Genomic DNA, 13,384 nt, shown 5'->3' on the forward strand with positions numbered 1-13,384 from the left:
CAGCCTGGGTAAATAGTGAGATCCAATTAAAAAAAGAAAGAAAGAAAAAAAAAAAGAAAGAATGGAAAAGAGAGGAAAGACAGAAGCATAGGTCTGAGATTGAGTAAAAAAGTGGAAACTTTTCAGTTCTTCAATCAGTTGGATGAGTGGTGAGGGCTGACCTATTTGTTATCTAATTTCAGGAGGGCTCCAAGTACAAGAAAGGTTTTCCTGTATGCTATAGAAATGTTATTTCAAAAAAATTGAAATTCCTGTCACTAACATGTATTTGTAGAAATATTATTAAATTTTGAATAGTCTGGTAGGATTTTAATGTGTTTCTGTTATATTGGAAAAGAAAGAGCAGAAAAGAATAGCTTTAGTTATTTAAACACACACACACACACACATACACTCCTCAAAACTCAAATTCCTCTTTGTTGGCTAGGATAATTTATCTTTCTATGAGGTAATTCCTTAAGGGCATCTTCCTTGAGTTTTTCCTCTTGATTTATGACTTTTGTGCTATTAAAACTTTTTCAAGCAATGCCAATCTGATTGCTGAATGATAGACAGAGTTTAAACCTTTGCTAAGACATAAGGCTCAAAAGGTTCTAAGATTGTGATAGATCACAGAAAGAAGTTGTTCCAAAGGAATTAAAAAATATAAGCCAATAAGCCAGATATAAGTAAAATGTAGGTTCTATCCAATTGCAATTTTCTGTGTTCAAGGCAATAATTTTTCATTCTAACTTCGGAAGCTTGGGTTTTAGTCTTGTGAGGCAAACTATTTTGATTCTAATTTCTATAAAATGTAATATGCTGTATATCTAGTAATGTTTCATGTAGATAGAAGTATAGATTTTAAATACATACATAATTACACTATAGCTTTATGAAGATATTAATTATTTTGATAAAACATTTCATTTCTTGTATTTAGAGAAGGTGTCTGGCACAAAATTGAGGGAATTCATTTGGGAAATGATCATGGATTAGTGATGCAAAAATTTGTCACTAAAAGTATCACATTTCCAATGATGTTAATATGATTACTAAGCTATTAATAACTATAGCAAAATAAAAATATAAATGAATGAAGTTGGCATTGAAGGGTAAATATAACCATTATTGAACATAAATGCATTGTCCTAATGTGGAAATTTTGTCATTTAAGAAATAACAGATAATACAAAGATACTGAAATTCTACAAAACATATGTATATATGCTCATATATGATATATGCAAATATTTCTTAATTCTATGGCATATATAAATGTTTTGTGCCACTTTTATGGAATGTGTATAATTCATCAATCCTCCCCCCAGAAATCCTCATTTTTCATTATTTTTAGAGACATTGAATTACAAAGAAAAATAGAAAAGTCAGAAATAGGTTTTATAATTCTAAATGTAAGTGCTCCTGACAAGTACTCATAAGTCCCCTTATCTGTACCATGTCAAAAGTTGTCCAATTATTTAAGTAAATAGGAATTTAAGAATATCTAAGATAAAATAATTTATTTAAAACATTGACATGTTTTGGGACGTATTGGGTTTTGTTCACTCTTTTACCTAGCCATGGCATAAAGATATCTAAAAGTGTACATGGTGAAAAAGCTTTTCAAATTATAATGTCAACATTTATTTCTTGGAGAAGATGTTAGGAACCCAGTCAGTAGAGAAGAATGAATCAGATCTAAATGTTGCAGTTCTTGTGGATTTAGGTGTTCAGAATCCTGACTCTTCATGGATTAGTAGGGAAAACTGGGAGCTTAATTTGGACCATGACGTTAGTGAGTTCCCCAAGGAAATCACTAGGAAACCAAATCACAATGACCAAGGAGACCCAGTATCCCTTGGCCCACTTTAGGCTGCTGGCATAAGCAACAGAGAGTTTGGACAGAACAATGTCCCAGGAAGTCATTTTATTCTGATGTAGATTTTGGCTTTTTTTTTTTTTGGTGGTACTGGGGCTTGAACTCAAGGCCTTCGCCTTGAGCCACTACACCAGCCCTATTTTTGTGAAGGGTTTTTTGAGGCAGGGTCTCTCCAACTATTTACATTGGCTTTGAGCCATGATCCTTCTGATCTCTGCCTCTTGAGTAGCTAGTAACAGGTGTGAGCCCCCAGCTAGATTTTGGCTTTTATAAGAAGACTGTTCTTGGGTTGGAGTGAAATCCCAAGCAGTGGTTGGAGGTGAGACACAAGGTTTAATTCCTTAGGAGGTGGGAGTGTAAATCTCCAGGCTGATTTTTATGAACTCAGTTGAATAAGGTAAGACATATGTCTGGTCCATCAAAGGGATTAAACACCTGGGGGGAAATGAAAGAACCCTGGTTTTAAAAAAACTATAGATAGAGATTCCTACATATGCCTACATAAGTGAGATTTTAGTGAATAGTGATTTGGGTTCTAATTATCAGGATCTCAGCCAAGTGTGATGCCCACTGATGGTCCCTCTCACTTGGGAGACTGAGGCAGGAAGATTGCTTGAGACTGGGAACTCAAAACTAGCTTAGGCAACATAGTAAAACCCTGTCTCTTACCAAAAAAATATTATTAGGATCAAAATCTTTGGTGAAAGAGTTGGAATAGTATTTTTCAATATAAAGTAGGCAAGATTTAAGGAAGTCATTAGCTATCTCATTGCAATGTGGGTTTACAGCTAGGAACTTCAATCGAGTGACTCAGGTGCAGGTTCTCTGATGAAGAGCCACAGATGTCCTCCATTAGGTCTCCTTTTAGGTTCTTCATTTGCTAGGGAGGAAGTTCAGGCACTTTTGAGTCATGCAGTAAGCTGGAAACACCATCAAGACTGTAACTCCCGTCCACTAGGCATTCTACTGTGTAATATTTTGTTCTAGAATTAAATTAATAACTACATAAGTGCCCTTTCTACATCACATAATCAAGATTAGTTCTTATATTTCTGGAATTATTCAGATGACAGTTCATTCTTTATTTTTCAAAATATTCCCGTTTGAAGCTTTTACTGTGGGTTAGAAAATTTATACTATTTGAGAAGTTAATGGCAATTTAGACTGGAAAATAAATTGCAAGCACTAAAGAAACCCTGTTAAAAGTTCTTTTCCCCATACTTAGTACTGTCTAATAGCATATATAATCACACCTTACTGCCTACTTAAAATATCGCACTAAAGACTACTTTGCAACAAATTACACTAATGGCAAATCTTGTTGTTAAAACAAGTAATATTGAGGTATTGTGGGAAATGATAATAATTCTTTTTATCTTTGATAAAGCACTTGAGCATGTACCTTTGCTTTCATACACTTAAAACTTCCTAAGAAAATTGGCCCTTGGATGAATATATTTTGTTTTTCTGTAACCAGTGGATCATGTTTTTGAAACTTAAATACACTATTTGAAGGAAAATTACTTAATTGTGAGTATAAAACATATTTAGATTTGCTTTTGAATGCAAAATTTGGATGTTTATGAAAATTTATATTTTCATTTGAAGGATAAAGATAAGAATGAAATGTTAAAACAAATTAAAGATTCATTTAGGAACCCCAGCAGTTGATACAGGGAAGAGTAGGAAATACTCTGGAGTTAGTAGGTATAGGTAAGAACTCTCTCAATGAAACCCCAGCAGCACAGCAACTAAGAGATAGCATAGATAAATGGGACCTCATAAAACTAAAAGAGACCATCAAAAGAAATGGTCTCCAAACTGAAGAGAACACCCACAGAGTGGGAGAAAATATTTGCCAGCTACACATCAGACAAAGGACTGATAACCAGAATATACAGGGAACTTAAAAAACTAAATTCTCCCAAAATTAATGAACCAATAAAGAAATGGGCAAGTGAACTAAACAGAACTTTCTCAAAAGAAGAAATTCAAATGGCCAAAAAACACATGAAAAAATGCTCACCATTGCTAGCAATAAAGGAAATGCAAATTAAAACCACACTAAGATTCCACCTCACCCCTGTTAGAATAGCCATCATTAGCAACACCACTAACAATAGGTGTTGGCAAGGATGTGGGGCGGGGGGGTGGGGGGGTAGGGGGGGGAAGGGGGGTGGCTTTTACACTTTTGTTGGGAATGCAAACTAGTACAACTACTCTGGAAAAAAATTTGGAGGCTTCTTAAAAATCTAAACATAGATCTACCATATGATCCATCAATACCACTCTTGGGGATATACCCAAAAAATGTGACACAGGTTACTCCAGAGTCACTTGCACACCCATGTTTATTGCAGCACTATTCACAATAGCCAAGTTATGGAAACAGCCAAGATGCCCCACTACTGATGAATGGATTAAGAAAATGTGGTATTTATACACAATGGAATTTTATGCAGCCATGAAGAAGAATGAAATGTTATCATTCGCAAGTAAATGGATGGAACTGGAGAACATGATTCTGAGCGAGGTTAGCCTGGCCCAAAAGACCAAAAATCGTATGTTCTCCCTCATATGCAGACATAGATCAAGGGTAAACACAGCAAGGGGATTGGACTTTGATCACATAATAAAGTGAGAACACACAAGGAAGATATGAATATAAGTAAGACACCCAAAAAACTAGATAACGTTTGTTGCTCTCAATGCAGAGAAATTAATGCAGATACTTTAAAGCGACAGAGGCTAATAGGAGAAGGGGACCAGGAACTAGAGAAAAGGTTAGTTTGAGAGGAATTAATTTAGAAGGTAACACACATGTACAGGAAAGCAATGCGAGTCAACTCTCTGTATAGCTATCCTAATTTCAACTAGCAAAAACCCTTGGTCCTTCCTACAAAAAAATTAGAGATAAGGGCAAAATAGTTTCTGCCTGGTAGCGAGGGGGTAGGGGGGGAGAGGGAGGGGGTGGGGTAGATAAGGGAAGGGGCGGGGGGAAGGGGAGAGAAATGACCCAAACATTGTATGCACATATGAATAATAAAAAAAAAAGATTCATTTAAAAAAATGGAAATGTAAGGTCAGTAGCCATTACTAGAGATGATCACATAATATGTCTTTTCTATTGAAATTGCTATATTTCCCTTTTCCTTGTTATTTACGTATGAGTACCATTTTCAATAATTTTTAAAGTTCTAGACCTATTTAAAGACTCAAAGAGTAAAGGAACCATTTTATTTGATACTTTAATTTTAAAACAATATTTTAAATTAAAAATAATAGTTGATACATAGGAAATTCAGATAATGGAATGAGAATATAATGCAAAATTATTCTACTATGAAATGCTAAGCCCTTATCCATAGACAACAGACATTAAGAGTTCTCTGCTTTATTTTTCCAGAAATTATGGTAACATAAACACATATATAAAAATGTCTATAAATATAACAATTATAAGTAAATAATACATATGAATAATTACACATAACAAATATATTACATATGTGCATATGGCTATTATATTTATACCTACACGCATGTGTATCGCATCAGCATATTTTCTCCTTCATTATTTTAATTGTAACCACTTGTGAAAGCTGTATCTGTTAAGGAAAAGTAACTTCACCAATAACTTTGAATTATCTTAACTTATTCAAAATTTGGCTAGGATAATATAGCCAAGATCTGTTATTTTTTGCCTATATAAATTTTCTTCTTTTGCCAGATGCTGGTGGCTCACGTCTATAATCCTAGTTACTCTGGAGGCAGAGATCAGGAGGCTATTGGTTCAAAGCCAGCCCAGGCAAATAGTTCGTAAGGCCATATCTTGAAAAACCTGTTCACAAAAAGGGCTGGTGGAGTGGTTCAAGGTGAAGACCATGAGTTCAAATCCCAATACTGCAAAAAAAACAAAAACAAAAAAACACTGCATTTGCTAGTGACCCACCTGTAATCCTGACTACTTGGGAGACTGAGATCAGGAGGGTTGTGGTTTGAGGCCAGCATGGGCAAAAACTTCATGAGACCCCTGTCTCAATGGAAAGAGGCAGAGCATCATGGTGTGCACCAGCCAACCCAGCTATAGCATGGGAAATAGGAAGATACTGGTTAAGGTGGCCTGCCTATCTCTAAAACACAGAGATAAGTAAGACCCTATCTCCAAACCACAGAGCAGAAAGGGCTGGAGGCTTGGCTCAAGTGTAGAGTATCTGCCTAGCAAGTGCAAAGCCATGAGTCTAAACCCCAAAAAATAAAAAAATAATTTAAAAAGATCCATTTCTGCAGATTGTATTGGCACCCATTTATAATCCCCACTACTGTGGAGACAGAAATAGGAGGATTATGATCTGAGGCCCACAGGGCAAAAGTACAAGATCCTATCTGATAACTACAACTAAAAAAGCAAAAAGGTGGGATTGTGGCACTTGAGAACCTGAATTCATTCCCCAGTACCAATTAAAAAAAAAAAGAATATTTTCCAGTTTAAAATTAAAGTATTTGGGGCTTTAAACTCTGATCACTGGAATATTTAGAGAATTGATGCCTAGTGACTCCTGCATCCTTAATGTTGAGATTGAAGATATGGTGGACAGCCTGTCAGAGCCATGTTGAGGGTGAATGTAGCAGGCAACAGCGTGGAAATGACTATGCAGTGAGATAGAAAGCTCTAGACACGGAAATCACCAAACCAAGTCCAGACTGCTGCACTCAGACTATTATTACTTAGTCTATGCCTTGTCAGGAAGAAACAAATCTGCATGTAGTTTAAATTTGCAACATTCTATTATTACTAATCATAATTGACCAGTTAGGATTATTTGTTTGAAGAGGAAGGGGAATGCAATGGACTTATTTTTAACTCTTTATATTAGTATAAAGGTTTAAAAATGGAAAAGAAAGATGAATGAAAAATTGTGCATTTCAGCCTTTTCTATTTAAAACATATGTGATCAGCACTTTTTTTCCTCCTTAGAGAGATAGTCTAATAGATGCTGGGGGGCCTTTAAAAACCATTATGGCTGAACAGTCTTATTGAAAGTCTTCTCAGGCTAGTTTGTTTTCCCTGGATGATGCCTTTATGGTAGATTAAAACCCAAGGCTAAACCTTCACAATGACCTGCCTCAGTGCAGGGATTGGGAGCGAGGCATATGAACAACTGTGAAAAGCTTTGTGCTTTAATTTTGGCTTTTTTAAAAAAGCTCCCAAAGTATTGGCTTTTTGCTAAATGATACATTCTTTCTTCTTTATTCTCTACTTCTTATAAATGTTCACATTATGTTTAAGTTAGACTGTAGAAAAACATTAGAAAACATATTATTAATCAAAAATTGCCTAAGAAGCAATGAACAAGTGAATTTATTTTTAGTCTTGTAGGCTGATGAATGCTTCAGAATTATATTAGATGATAAAAATGATGTTTTAGGATGAGAAATTGCAGAAGTAACTCATCTTAAAGTAAATGTCGGTAAGGATGAATGTTTTTCATTATTATTGCCTAAGTTTTTTGTGTATATTATTATTTGTTACCAGCGTCTCCAAATTAGCATTTCATAATATGTGAATATTTCTATTTGCATTATTGTTATGAAGAGATTTGTACACCAGCTTTTGTGATTCAAATAGATTTAACCTAAATCCAAAATTTAATTACAAGTAAGGTTTTTGCATTGACTCATCCTTATGCATTTCAATTAGATGGGGAAACAAACCAGCTGGCAGCTAGCCACATATAGTTTAAGAAACATCAATTTTAAGATATGCTAGTATACTAAAAAAAAATTAACATCATCATAGCCTTTCAATATTTTTATTTTTATAGACCTATTTGGCATAATATATATTTTTTCCAAGATGTCTAATTGTCAAGATTTTGTTACAGAAATGAAAGTACCACACTTCCCCAAGCAAATTTGTGCTAAGAATTGATCATTTCAAAAGCCTTGTAATTCAGAATGTCTTGAATTTTACTAAATTAGTTCATGCATTAATTTTTGGTATCATGTTCTTTGTGTGTGTTCATTGTCAATACAAAAAGGTTTATATAAATGGCCGATAATTATACTTAATTCTTGGAACTTTCTTCTGCACCATTATAATAAATAGACATTCTTTGATAGATGCAGCTACAATTCCAAAGCTACAATTGGCTGCATAATTTGTAGTAAAAGCTGGGTACTACTTGCACAGTGAGAAGCAATCGAGAACAATTTAATAACTGTGATCACTGAATCTTTATTAGTCTTTGGTTAGTTTTCTGTTAGCATGCAAAAGAATCCATCTTTGTGCCTTTATCTTTCATTAGCGCACCTCCGTGAAGTCACTCTGAAGAAATTCAGAAGAAACTATAAAATAAATATCTGAAATTTTCTTTAAAATCTGGCTCTACTTGTTTCCTTCATAATCTGCTTACAGCTGTCTTCAAACTTTAGTAATATCTTCCTTTTGCTGTGCAGAGTTGGTCAACCTTTGTACATACGTGATATTGCTCAAGTTTTGAAATTTTCTAGCCATATGAAGTTGAATAAAAAGGGAAAGATCTACACTTTCTTCTGCTTGTTTTTTACACTGTGCCCATCTGGAGACACCAGGACATCTCAGTTCTCATTCTTTCATTAACAACTGAGTGCAAATCACTTCACTTCTTTAAGTCGCAGTATTCTTTTTTGTAATATGGAATTTGACAAGAAATTTTTATATTAATATACAATTAAATTTTAAAAGTATTTAATTTTATATTAATTTTTTATATTTAATTTTATGTTTAAATTATGATATCCCATTAATAAAATATGTATTTCTTATATATGAAATATATCATTTAAAAAGTCAGGGTCTCTTTTGAGGCATTTTGATAGTGTTTTCTAGCATTTTCTTTCTTTATTGGGAAGAATCATGTATTTGGAAACTACACGTCATTTCAACAATTTAATTCTCAAAGTCACTTCCAAGTTGTATGAGTGTCCTATTGCTACTACAATAAATAACAACAGACTTAGTGGCTTAAATACTCAGCATGCTCATATTGTCTTTTAATTATTGATGTATCCAAAATAGATTCCATAGGGTTAAATTCAAGGTGTTGATAGGGTTGTGTGATGCTTTGGGTCATGGCTCCCACCACCATTACATTGTGTAATGCTTAAATCACGGTAAGCATACTTATTCCTCAAACATTTCTTTGTGGTGAAAATATTCAAAATCCTTCCTTCTGGCTTTCTGAAATGTACAATACATTTAAAATAATAGTAGTTATTTATAGTCACCTTACTGTTCATAGTATACCAGAACTTCTTGCTCCTACCTAAATGTAATTTAGTACCCAGTGATAAAACTTTCTTCCTTTGCAACCTGAGCCTCAGGCAAACCACCATTCTATTCTGAACTACGATGAGATCAGCATTCTTAGATTTCATGTATATGTGGAAGGTCAAATGGGATTTGTCTTTCTGTTTTTGTATTATTATAATGACCTTACTCTTCATTATGCAGTCACAAATGAAAAGATTTTATTAATTTTGTGACCTTTGTGTGCATGTACCATATTTTCTTCATTCATCTATAAATTGATGGACACTTAAATTGTTTCCATTTCTTGGCTCTTGAGAATAATGCTGCAGTGAATATGGGACTGTGGATGTATCTTTGGCACAGTAATTTCATTCTCTAGTAGAGGGATTGCTAGATCATATGATATTTATGTCTTTTATTTTTTGAGATGCCTCCATCCTGTGTTCCATAATGATTGTACAAATTTACATTCCCACCAACAGTGTACAAGAATTCCTTTTTCTCCATATCTTCACTAGCACTTGTTATCTTCGATCTTTTTGATAAAGCCACTCATACTGGAGTGATGTAACATTTCATCGTGGTTTTGACTTGCATTTCTATCATTTGCATAGGGATTAGTGATGTTAAATGCTTTTTCATATACCTGTTGGCTATTATTTATATATCTTCTTTTGAGAAATGCTTTTTTAGGTTTATCAGCATTCTTTTTGTGTGTGTGTGCAGTACTGGGGATTGAATTTAGGGCATCATGCTTGTTAGGAAAGCATCCTACTACTTGAGACAAACCTCCCTAGTCCATAATTCTTTTAGTTTTGTTTTTCAGATAGATCTCACATTAAATTTGCCCAGGTTGCCCTCAGACTGCAATCTTCCTACCTCTACCTCCTGAGTAGCTAAGATCACAGGCATACTCAACCATGTCTGATCTTCTATTACTCAGTTTTTTTTTTTTTTTTTTGCAATTGAGAATTTAGAATTCTTTATGTATTCTGGATATTAGCCCCTTGTCAGGTATGTAATATGCAAATATTTTCTCCCATTCTGTAGGTTGTCTTTATACTCTGTTAACTATTTCCTTTTTTTTAAGTTTGATGTTCTCTCATATGTTGAGTTTTCAATTTTTTTCCTTGTGCAAAAGTATCTTTTGTTTCAATGTCCTAAAGCATTTCTCGTATGTCTTCTAGTAGTTTCAAGGTTTCATGTCTTAAATTTAAGCTTTCAACCCATTTTGAGTTGAATTTGGAACTGGTGAGGAGTCTAGTTTAACTCCTCTGTATGTGGGTGTCCAATTTCCCCAGTGCTATTTATTGAAAAGACTTTTTTTCTCCAATGTGTGTTCTTAACACCTTTGCCAAAAATCAGTTGGCTGTTTATGCATGGGTTTATTTCTAGGCTTTCTATTCTGTTCCACTGGTCTATGTATCTATTTTTATGCTAGTATCATGTTGTTCTGATTGCTACAGCTTTGTTAGTATGTTTGGAAGTCAGGTAGCATAATGTCTGCTTCTTTGTTCTTTTTGCTATTGATGATATTGGCTATTTGGGAATGGTTTTGAATTAATGTTAGAATTGTTCCTTCTAGTTCTAAAGAAAGTCATTGATATTTTAGTAGGGATTACATTGAATCTGTTGATTAATTTGGATAGTATGGGCTTTTTAACAATATTGTGTTTAAATCTATAAACATAGAGTTTCCAGCTTTTCATAGTCTCTTCAGGTTTTTTCATCAACGTTTTAAAAGGTTCATTGTAGAGAAATTAAATTTATTCTTAGGTTTTAAGTTATCATAAATGGGGTTTCTTTCTTGCTTTCTAATACAGACAATTTGTTATTGACATATAGCAATTACTTTAATATTTCTATATTGATTTTGTATCCTGTAACTTTGCTGAATGCATTCATTAGTTCTAATAGTTTTGAAGAGAGTCTTTAGGGTTTCTATGTATAAGATTACGTCATCTGCAAACAGTGATAATCATACTTTCTTTTTACTCAATACAGGTTCCTTTTGTTTCTCTTGCTGAATTGGTGTGGCTGGGACCTCCAGAACTCTGTTGAATAAAAGTACTGAAAATGGGCAACTTTGTCTTATTCCAGACATTTAGAAAACTTTCAGCTTTTTCCTGTTTGGTATAAGGTTAGCTGCCTCATTCTTAAAAATACTTTGTGATTGATTACACTGGCTGCCCTCCCATAATCCAGGATCATTTTCCTGTTTTTTTTTTTTTATGTGTGTGTGTTAATGAGGCTTGAACTCAGGACATATGCCTTGAGCCACTCCACAAGCCCTTTCTTGTGAAAGTTTTTTTTGAGGTAGAGTCTCATGAACTATTTGGTTGGGCTGGCTTCAAACTGCAATCCTCCTGAGTAGCTAGGATTACAGGCATGAGCCACCAGTGCCTGGCCATTTTCCTGTTGTAAAATCTCTAATCTTAAAGCTCAAGTGGGAAAGTGCTTGCATAGCAAGTATGAGGTCCTGCCGAGTTCTGAGTTCAAACCCTAGTACTACCAAAAAAAAAAAAAAAAAGAGAGAGAGAGAGAGAGGGAGATCCCTAATCATATCTGCAAAGAATCCTTTACCATGTAAGGTAACATACAGTTTTCCAGGGATTAGGAAGTTGACCTCTCTTTGGGAAGCTATTATTCTGCCTACCACACTAGAAGACCTCATTTCCTTTGTTTATAAAGTGAATATCACCAACTCAGTATATTGGTAAATCTTGTTCCTTCAAAGTTGATTGGTTTTCTCAATTTCCCTATTCTTTTTGGTCCTTAAGAATAAGCATATGAGCATCAGAAACAGAAAATCAAAACAGGAAAGTTTTAAAACTCCACAAAGTTTTCGGTCATGGACTCTGCTTTTGGTTTCTTGACTACCTAGTTGGTATTGAAATGCCACTCCTCAGAGGCAGCCTCATAGTGTCTCTTAGTGCTCAAAGCTCACTAGAGACTTTGGGAAGAACCACTGCACTTTAGTCCCTCTGGCATCCTTATATTTGTGGAAATGAGAGCGAGGAGAGGGTACTAGCCTTCCAGTTCCCCTTTAATGAAGAACAGTGTCTCTGAATCATGCTGCAGCTACAGTGCCTAGAAGCTCTCCAGGAAGCTTCCTCCCAGTCAAGGTGGGCGAAAACTCTTATTTCTCTGCCCTCTGCGTCCCCATACCATGGAGAAGACCAACCTGGCAGAACAGACCAGTGCTGTGATTACATGGCCACCTGCATAAAGGCTATGACCCAACTGGGCTCCCAGGTGTTCAGACAGGAGCACAAGTTACTTTTGGTGGCCTTAAAGAACATGGTGGGGTTCTGCAGGTCCATCTGGAGCATCATCCTAAGCTTGAAGCAGAAAACTCACACCTCTGAGAAGAAGTGGCAGCCAATGAAGGGCTACTGGAAAACGTGGAGTAGAAGCTGAGATCCACCAGTACAATAATCCTGGAATTGTTGGAGAAGTATTTAATAGCCAATGTAAGTTACCCAGTGAGTGAGGTTTTCTACCTGAAAATGAGGGAGATTATTTCCAGTGCCTTGCTGAAGTTGCACATGGTGGTGAGAGAAAACAAAGGACAGCTAATTCCCAAGAAGCTTACCCAGAGAAATTTGATACAGGCAAGAAAGAGACTCAACCCACACACCCAATCCACCTGTGGCTAGTTCTCAACTTTTCTGTATTTTATAACAAGAACCTTAATAATCAGAGCTTGCCTGCACATTTGCTTTTGATCAGGCACTTGCAGAACTTGATACACTGAATAAAAGCTCATATAAAGATGGTACTCTGATCTTTGCATTTTCTGAGACAACTTAACATTGTGGCCATCAGACAGCACAGAAGAAGAAAGTGATGAAGCAGAGAGGCCAAGAACTAAAGCAAACTGTTGTTATCCTCATCCTTCTTCCTATTAAGAAACATTTTTTTACATAGTTTCATTCCTTATTCCACTTGGATTTCCTAGTGCAAAGGAACCCATTCATCTGTATGCAATCAACTGTTGATAATCTTTTGACACTGCACTGTTGGGAAAACTCCATTCTTTGCTTTGTTTGTCTTGGCTTTCCTGGTGTGCTGTTGCTGCTGTAGAAAAATGTTAATGGCTGCATTTCATATAAATCTAGGTAACTTCCAGACATTTATTTAGAGGACTAAGAAATGCATCTGCTATTTCAGTAATCTGAGCCAGATCTACAGTGACTGTGTTTTGTATTGCTGAGAAGATGTGAAAA

General features: G+C 35.1%; 1 pseudogene; it reads left to right on the forward strand.

Moving 5' to 3' along the window:
• Positions 1-12,227: 12,227 nt before the first annotated feature.
• Positions 12,228-13,066, forward strand: LOC141421108 (14-3-3 protein theta pseudogene; annotated as a pseudogene).
• The last annotated feature ends 318 nt before the right edge of the window (positions 13,067-13,384 follow it).

Source organism: Castor canadensis, chromosome 1 (assembly GCF_047511655.1).
Source record: "Castor canadensis chromosome 1, mCasCan1.hap1v2, whole genome shotgun sequence".
NCBI lineage: Eukaryota > Metazoa > Chordata > Mammalia > Rodentia > Castoridae > Castor > Castor canadensis.